Source organism: Peromyscus eremicus, chromosome 1 (genome assembly GCF_949786415.1).
Source record: "Peromyscus eremicus chromosome 1, PerEre_H2_v1, whole genome shotgun sequence".
In the NCBI taxonomy this organism is placed as follows: Eukaryota; Metazoa; Chordata; class Mammalia; order Rodentia; family Cricetidae; genus Peromyscus; species Peromyscus eremicus.
This window is the reverse complement of record NC_081416.1, coordinates 16,993,750-17,001,274: the sequence shown is the minus strand read 5'-3', so window position 1 is coordinate 17,001,274 and position 7,525 is coordinate 16,993,750. Positions and strand designations below refer to the sequence as shown.

General features: G+C 54.2%; 1 long non-coding RNA gene across 1 annotated transcript; it reads right to left on the bottom strand.

The window, feature by feature from the left end:
• Positions 1 to 5,430: 5,430 nt before the first annotated feature.
• On the bottom strand, positions 5,431 to 6,659 carry LOC131895832 (uncharacterized). Its single transcript, XR_009375292.1, has 3 exons — positions 6,506 to 6,659; positions 5,931 to 6,145; positions 5,431 to 5,540 (listed from the first exon to the last, which is right to left on the bottom strand). It is a non-coding gene; the product is annotated as an uncharacterized LOC131895832 (long non-coding RNA).
• Positions 6,660 to 7,525: the final 866 nt, after the last annotated feature.

Below are 7,525 nucleotides of genomic sequence, written 5' to 3'. Positions count from 1 at the left end.
AGACCAGGGTTTGTAGAGAGGGAGCTCCCAAGCCTGGGGAGAGCCCCAGATGCCCGTCCACACACAGCTGTGTGGCAGAACAGGGGTTAATGGGGAGAGGCTGCAGGCTGGAGCAGGCGGTGGCTCCCCGCCTCCACCCCCCAGACTTGCTGACTCTTCTTTTTGTTCGGGCTGACAGCGAGCACCTGGTGTGCTCCTGCTACAATATTGCTCCTGCCTCCTCCCCCCAGGCCCCAGGCTCTCCTCTCCCCCTCCCTGCCTGAGGCAGCCTTCCCCTCTGCCTCTTCTTTCCCCTGCCCCTCCTGCCTATGGCCTCCCAGGCGCCCCCCACCCCAGCCACCACAAGCACCAACCCTGCGGAGTCAATAAACACAACATATGCTGCCATTAATGTGAAAATCGTGCCCTCCACTCCATTCATCCCCTCAGCCTGCCTGCCTGCCTGCTGGGGATGGGGGTGGGGGTAAGGATGGGGGTGGGGGAGGAAAGGTCAAGTGGGAACCATTAACTACCCTCTTTTTTGGTCTGTTCCATCTCCCTACCCTACCACTGTGCCGAAAAAGGGAGGAGCCCTAGGGGGCATGGGCAGGGTTGGGTGAGGGTTTCTGAGACACATTCTTCAACTGTCCCCCACCCCAAGTCTTCCATAGAGAAACACGTGAGCATCTTTCTGCTGCTGTCCAACCACCCCTAACTCCAGAAGGAGGTCAGATGAGACCCGAGGCCCCCACAAGAGAGCCGGGCTGCTGACAGGGTCACAGGGGTCTATTCTTTTGCCGAGTCAGGAGCCCCCCTCGACTCCTGGGAACTTGTGTCAGTCTGTCTGTCCAGTTATAAAAGAGGAACTCAAGTGCCTGGGTGGGCTTGGGCTTCAGGAAGCCCTTATGGAGAGAACCACATACTTTAGATGGCCAAGGAAGGAGTGGCCTGGCCTCAGTCTACACAACTAAATCACCAGTTCCAAGACAGCCGGGAACAATAAAGATAAAAATAATATAATAACAACAGCTAACATGTATTGAGGGCGTATTTATGTACCAGGCATTGTTCTAAGCACTTTACAGGCTTTATCCAATTTGGTCCCCCTAAGACCTCTATGGGGAAGTTACAACTGATAGCCCCATTTCACAGCTGAGGAAACCAGCTTAGTAGGGATCGCCATGTACTCTATGCTCACAGAGCACCAGGCCCTGTGTTGAGACAAGGTCAATGACATCACTATCAGTGGCATCTTACAAAAGAGGGAAAACGACGCTTGGAGAGGATTAATAACTGGCCTCAAGTCACAGCCAGTACTTAGAACTCAGCCAGGACCCTGGGTCTGTCTGCTGGCAAAAACTTGGGCCCTTAATCCCTCTACTTCCCGACTGCCTTCTCCATTTTTGTCGGAGGCCGGCAGAGCATCAGCACCACACCCCTCCAATCCACTTTGTGTGGGCTTGGAAACGGCCGGCGGCCGGGCAACGAGAACGGAAAGGCAGTGGCCAGCCTCAGCCCAACTCCTCCCTTGCTCTACGGTGGTCACTCTTTGCTTCTGCTGAGCTGTGCCCATGCAGCTTTTGTCCTTATTGTCCCTCCACCCACCAGCCCAGGCCTGTTCTGAGGATTCACTGTGAGCAGGCAAAGTGCCCCTTTAGGCTCCCAGAGCTCAGAGCCGTTGTGCTTGGCTCTGCAGCTCCTCACTTCTGAGACTCCAGTTGCTTTATTGATATTAACCTAACCCCCACCACTACTTCCCCATCCGCCCTGGCCCAGTCTGACGGGCAGAAATCTGCTGCCTGGGCACCACCCTGACCTCTCTTTTCCTCTTTCATTATCTACTCCCGGGCACCAGGGAGCCAGCACCAAAATTAAAACAATAACTAAGCCCGAAGTGGACCCAGCAGCCCCCACTTCCACCCCAAGGGAGGGGGGATAGGCCACAAAAAACACCTGGAGAGGAGAACTGGAGAGGAAGATAATCAATGGGAAAAGGAGGGGGTGACTCAACCCCATACCAGCACCCCTACCTGCCTTAACCCTTTCTCTCCTGCATAGTGACTGGGATGCCCCCATGTAAGCCCTCTCACTCATTCTATACATATAAAAAAATCGAAACAACAGACTCAGGCATCAGCGTGGCAGGATGGTACTTTAGAGTTTGAGAAAAAACCAAATTTGAGTCCATGAGGTCTCTAGCAACCCACACTTCATGGCTAAGATCCCTAAAGGACCCCGGTCGCACCAAAGAAGGAAGTTCCTCTTTGGGCAAATTCTTGGAGGATTTTCTGATCACTTAGGAGGGTTTTCTGATCACTTAGGAGGGTTTTCTGATCACTCAGCACTAAACCCTTGGAAGACTACGGCTTTGTTTCCTGTTCAGAGTAACTGAGGACGCAGGCAATGGTGTTGCTCCTGCTTCTCAGAGGAAGTCAAATGACTTGCCCAGGCTTATGTCAGCTACTGACAGAACCAGGATTCCAGTGCAAGCTAAGTGCTCTGGCCCTGGAGCCTGCGACTTGGCCATTCTGCTGAGCAGTCTGCATGGATCTCTCCAGCGTGTTGTGGAGCGTGGCTGGCTAAACAAGGAGGTCTAATTCAGGGATACTCCAGCTCCTCATTTCCCAGGCTGTAGAATAGGACCCCCGTGATCTGTCATCTCATTTCAGAGTGGCCAGCCAGAAGGAAAGCAGGAAGAAGCAGGGTTCGTTCTAGCACTGCTAAGGCCAGCGGGGGGGGGGGGGGGGGGGCGCGGGCTGTAGCTGAGGTCAAGTGGTGAGCCAGGGAAACTTGGCCAAGTTTGTACCCTCTGGGTAAAGGCATGTTTCCTCATGCAGCCCACCTGGATGTCCAGGGAAGAGAGAGAGAGAGAGAGAGAGAGAGAGAGAGGGAGGGAGGGAGGGAGGGAGGGAGAGAGAGAGAGAGAGAGAGAGAGAGAGAGAGAGAGAGGCACCAAATTGTCCTGTATGCCGAATTCTGCCTCACTGCTCCAGCCTCAACCACGTTAGCTGACCTAGAAGGAGGCTCTGTAGCCACTGACACCAAACTTCATCCTTCAGCAAGGCCCTTCTCTGCTCTCCTCCATCTACACACCAGCCTCTAGGGGGCTGCTAGTCACCCTATTACCTTGTCCCAGCAGTGAACAAGTCGTCATTCACCTTATTTCTGCTGACACAAGGATGGAACTTTGCAAAGGCATTGTGGTAGGAAAAGAGAGAGAGAGAGAGAAGCGCCAAACACGCACTGTTCCTAAGGACTTTACCTAAAATGCTCACACTAATTGTAAAAGGCGGGGACCCCTATTCTACGAAGGGGGGGGAAGAGGCTCAAGCTGGTAAATGGCACAGCTGAGATTTGAATCCAGGTGGTGCACCCTTATGTAACACTCCATTTTCCCAAGCAGAGAGGGAGAGGGCAAGAAGGAAGACCGGGCGGGCAGCGGGGTGGGGGTGGGGAGTGGGGGTGGGGGTGAATATTAAAGCTTTTAAACTCTTTCTAATTCTTTTGTGTTTGTTTTGTTTTCTTTTCTTTTGTTTTGAGACAGGATCTCTCCACATAGCCCTGGCTGTCCTGGAACTCAGGCTGGCCTTAAACTCAGAGATCCACCTGCCTCAGAGGTGCTGGGATTAAAGGCGTGTGCCACCAAGCCCAGCTTCAAATTCTTTACTGTGCACTAGGCTATGCCCCCACATTCCCCAAGGGCATTCTTGACTACCATTCCTACAGGGTATGGCAAAGTGGGGTGTGCATACATGATGCCAAAGGAATCTGAAACAACCCAAGGCCTCAGAGGGCTGGCTGCCATACCCCGGCACAGAGGATACTTCTCCTTATCTTAACCTTGGCTGGTGTGGGTTCTAGACTTAGCTACACTGACTGCTAGCCATAGGCTTCTTACCACCAGAACCAGGTCTGGTCTGGTCCTTAAACCTTTCCAGAACCGTCTCTTCTTTTCCTATGTCTCCCTAGACCACATGAGAGCCAGGGCTGGCTTCCATAGTTAGTCTTAGAGCCTCCAGATACCTACCTCCATTTCCCTCCAAAGACTAGTCAGCGTCTATGAGGAGCTCTCAAGGGCCATTCCTCATCAAGCTCAGGTCTCAGTTGAGCCTGTCAGCCTGCAGCATATGGTTAGGGCCAGGTCTGCCCTTCGGAAGCTCAGCTCCTTCACCCTAGCCCCTCCTGAGTTCAAGTTGTCCTGAAAGCCAGAAACCCCTTTGCCTCCACCTGTCCCCAGCCCCGGCGGAGCAGACATTATTTTGCTGCCCCTTCAATACAAGCCCTCTGCTGCTCTTGTTCCTGACATGAGAGTTTCCTCTAAATCCCCACACCGCCTCCTGTGACCCACTTAGAATCCTAACTCCATGGACCTAAAATAGAAAGCACTCAACGCAAGCTTTTCCCTTCCCGCTATTGCTGAATAAAGCTTGCCTCTTCAGAAAAGAGATGGTGGCAGCACCAACCAAAGTGATAGCCGCCCACCTATTTAAAAAGGGTAGCCGCCATTCATTTACCCACCCCACCTCCCTGCGGTATCAGTTACCATGAGGGTCTCTGGTGTGTGTGTGTGTGTGTGTGTGTGTGTGTGTGTGTGTGTGTGTGTGGCTGTGGACTATGTGCTTCCCTCTTTGGAGTTTGGAAAAACTCCAAAGTGACCGCTAGCCCAGGGCTCATCTGTACTCCAGGGCATTGATCTGGCTCCATTGATAGCTGATTGTTTTCACACGTGACTCGGTTGCATTCCTCTAATCTCCACCCTTCTGCACGGTTTGCATGACAAGCAGCAGCGGCCTCAGTGGAGAGGGGTCGCTCACCTCTGACCAGGATATAATTGGAAAAAGAAGGTCATTGCCGCCTTTGCTTCTGGGGCAGAGCAGCTTCGTTCCATCTGCGGCACTAGCTCTTGCCAGCACATACTCTCAATGACATGGAGACAATGGCTGTGCCCCCACAACGGAACCCACAGAGATGTGCTCAGTGTAACACAAACACACCACAGGGCCACACTCACTCTCATCAGGGCAGGCATGTACACTGTCACCACACACAATAGGTGCTCTCTCTAAACATTGACACTGATGACACACAGGATGATGGGTACCCAGTGACATCCAGACACAGAGGATACACAAAGAAATGCATAAGGCAATGCTTACCCAATGACACAGACACCCCACATTTACACATTGTGACATATGGGCATATTCACAAGGGCAAATACCTAGGGCTGAGCTACCACATCCAACAAGGGGGGGGGGAACAACCAAGCAATGGTTCTCTTTGGGTAATACTCACTTGGGAATGTATCAGAATTAAAGGGGAGCTCTGATAAAGTACGTGTTTCCAGAAACCCCTGCTGGCACGTACACAGCCCTGACAATGAGGTTATGAGTAAATTTATTTGTATTAAAGGAGCCTCATCAAGCAATTCTGATAGAAACGGGCTGGGAATCACCGATGTGCTACTACATTAGGTTCTTCTTTTTCTGGATGGTACAGTTTGCTGGCAGGGATGTTGGGCTGTATTTTCTTTTCTCAGTCCAGGAAGGGAAGGCTCCAAGCTGGGGAAAAGGAGGAAGATAATACATCAGTGACTAGGAGATTAGGGGGTCAGACAATTTCCAGGAACTGAAGGAGTTAAAACTGGACTTCATGCCATTGATCCTTAGCAACCTTGGCCAGACTGGTTAGCACCTTACACAGCAAGGTGAAGGACCTCTCACGTCGGGACATTTCCAAGATTCCATACACCGCTGTCAGGATGTAAAGGCCCAAATGCCATACCCAGGCCGAGCTGACAGTAACCATTGGCTAGCCCCGGGCTCCGTGACACAGTCTTTGGGCACTAAACTGCTTCAGGGTCCCAGGGAAACCAGCTCAATACTAGCAAAAGTCAAAGGTTTCTTCTATTCCCGGGCAGAGGCGCCACCCTGTTCCCACCCCGGCCACACCGTAACAGAGGACACCCGCCACGCGGAGACCAGGCGTTGGAGGCGACAAGTCACAGCCTGGGCGAGGACTCGCAGAGATCCTCTTGGCGACCAACAGGGTCGCGCCGCCCCCTGGTGGTTCCACAGCACAGTTGAGGTCGGAGAAAACAGCGGCTTTGGGGTCGCGCAGCTCAGGGACAGGTTCCTTCTTCCTCGCATCCTGGGGTCGAAGGATGCTGAAGCGATGCACGCCCCCCAGGGCCGCCTGTACCGTCCTTCCCTTTGACTCTCCCTCTACCCCCCCCTTTTCCTCTCCCCCTCCTTTCCTCTCCATCTCCACTCTTCCTGCCTTCCTCCTCCCCCTCCCTCCCCGCCGTCCTTCGCCCACCCCTCCCGCCCCCGCCGGGCAGCGCCTCGGTGCGCCAGCTTGGCAGTTAGCCCATTAGATCTCGTACTATTGATCCGCTTCTGAGCCGAAGCTGACAGTGCCCCCCTTCCCGATCTCCCCCTGTCCCCATTCCCCGCGGCCCCCTCCCTCCTCCCCTCCCTTCCATCTCCAGGCAGTCCTGGCCTACGATCACCCCACACACACACACCTCCTACCCCCCCAGTCCTCAGCGGGCTGTGCCGAAGTCTCGCCCTCACGAAGGACAGGAACAAATGTAATTAAAGCGACCTGCGAGGGGGGTGCGTCCTAGCAAGCCCGAGCGAGCGGGGGTCCCAGCGGCCCGCGCGGGGCCCGCCACCTCCTTTCCTCCCTATCCCTCCCTCGCCCCCCTCCCGGCCCCCCGGAGCGGGAGCATTTGGGTTGAGCGGCGCCTGTCCTATAAATCCACATATAATTCTCGCCTTTCCTGTTCAGCTAAGGAAAATAAACGTGTAAGGCTGTTTCTGGGAGCCCAGCTCGGGGACCGCTCTAAATTCTCCTCTTATTGAGTCGAGGCTGGAAATCATTCAACTCGGCGGCGCGCTCCAGATCCTCCCCCGACCCCCCCTCCCGGGTCGCTGGGGTCCGGGCCCGCGCCTGCCGCGCACACGCACGCGCGCACACGGAAGGCAGGCGCTGGGTATATAAATATCTCCAGCTCTCCCCATAGCCGGGCAGATTTATTCCGCTGCCAAGCCTGCAGAAAATTGACTTGTTCATGGAGGCGGCTATTGACACATCACCGGGGGGAGGGTTAGGGGAGAAAGCAGTGGAGCCGGCGCCCCTCCATTATACGTTAATGTAATCAGCAGTGTGCGAAATGACTGCGCGGAAAATAGCATCACTGACATTTATATTAGAGGATATTGATGGCAGGAGCTGTGACCGCATCACTCTGCCTCCCGTTTCCACGGATTGACACAGGAGCCTCTTGTTGGCTCCATCCACGCTTGCCTCCCCTCCCCCTCTCCCCCTCCTTCCCACCCTCTCTCTTCCTCTCGCCACCCACTCTGTGTCTCTCCAGGTCTCCCCTCTCCTCGTCTTACACCCACCCTGCCTGTTCCCCCTTCTGACCATTCATTTTCCAAATAATTCTTGAGCACCTACTGGGTGCCCCTCTCACAGATCTCTCCCCGGAGTCTGCCTAGGTTTATCCCTCTCTTCCCCCACCACGCTTTTGCCCTCCTTC